Here is a 1,560-nt window from a genome sequence, read left to right as displayed (position 1 = left end):
CAAGTTTTTTGCCAAGTTCCATCAATTTTTTTTAATTCTCTTTGACTTTCTCTCCTGGTCTTCTGTTATCCTTTCTACAGGTCGCTTCTTCAGCCCCTTCATTTTTCTGGTTTGTAATTTGTTTAGGTCTTGCTTCTGCATATGAATCCTTCCATAGTTGTACCAAAAGTATCATGGGAGATATTCTTCTTTTTCTTTGGCTTGAGGGCTTTTGGCATTTTCATGGATAACTTATAAAGGTCATCTGAGGTCAGGTGTGTCCTCCTCAGCACCAGGTCCAATGAGGGTCCCATCTCTTCCAATTCAGTCCGGGGTGTTCTGCAACCAGACGTCTTCAACAGCAGCTTATAGCTTTGAAAGTAAATCTTCCCCCTCAGTGCAGTGAAGGGTAGGACATACTCTAAACCAGCCAGGCAGATATTTGATACTGCGGGGCCCCTGAGGAGATCAATAAGAAGACTTTTTTAGCCTTCTGTTGTCTTCTGTTACATCAAAAGCATTACCAGCAAATATTCGCATGTTCCCTTAGGGCATTTACTATTCTTAATATCTTTTAAAGAGACCAGCTTCCCAATACCTAATTCAATCACACAAACGATTAATAGATTATTTGGCCGCTTCTTATTATGGGAGCCAAACACAAATAAAGACCAATCTGACTGCTTTGAAGAAAATTCTAATGATGTCTGATCCTCAAGTGGTCTCATGATATTTTTCTTTTTATACAGAACGCCATATGGTGTTTTCAATGCATACACATCTCTAAGTACTTGTGTGACTGCTGAATTTGCATTTCCCCCTTTAATAAGCATGGCATTTTTAATATTTTCACTGAGTTTCGGTTCTCTCTTCTCAAGGAGTCTCTTGGCCCTTTTCGTTTGGAGCTTTACAATCCGATCTAGAGCTTCCATCGCTACCGCACCCGGAGCTGCGCTAACACATGTGCACCGCGGGATTACTGCCAGAAGCTAAATTTTTAAATTTATTATTATTTTTTTGTTTATGTTAATCCTCACCCAAGGATATTTTCCCATTGATTTTTAGAAAGAGTGGAAAAGAAGGGGGAGGGAGGGAGAGACAAACATTGACATGAGAGAGACACATCAATTGGTTGCCTCCCACACATGCCCTGACCAGGGCTAGGGATCGAGCCTGCAGCCTAGGTATGTGCCCATGACCAGAATCGAAGTTGGGACCCTTCAGTTTGCAGACCAACGCTCTATCCACTGAGCCAAACCAGCTAGGGCAAGGATTGTTTTTGAATTTGCGCACAAACATGGTAAAATTTGTCAGTGGATAACTTTTATTATGTGGAGACCAAAGGATAACAAAAGGAACCATATGTTCACTTCACTCTAATAAACATTGAGAAAGCCTTTTCTTAAGGACTGCTGATGCCAAAATGTAAGAGTTCAATATTACCCGCTTCTTCGGTTTCAAAGTTCTCATTTTTCTGCCACAACTGAGGTCCCACAGAGGGTAGAATGGTAAAGAATGAAGATGAATAAAGACTAACCAAAAAGGCAACCTGAGGGTACACCCAGAGGCATTGGGTCCTGG

At 41.3% G+C, this 1,560-nt stretch overlaps 1 pseudogene; it reads right to left on the bottom strand.

The window, feature by feature from the left end:
- Positions 1-4: 4 nt before the first annotated feature.
- LOC102762335 lies at positions 5-911 on the bottom strand (annotated as a pseudogene).
- Between the last annotated feature and the right edge of the window lie 649 nt (positions 912-1,560).

This window comes from Myotis davidii, unplaced genomic scaffold (genome assembly GCF_000327345.1).
Source record: "Myotis davidii unplaced genomic scaffold, ASM32734v1 scaffold168, whole genome shotgun sequence".
In the NCBI taxonomy this organism is placed as follows: domain Eukaryota; kingdom Metazoa; phylum Chordata; class Mammalia; order Chiroptera; family Vespertilionidae; genus Myotis; species Myotis davidii.
This window is presented reverse-complemented; position numbering and strand designations above follow the sequence as displayed.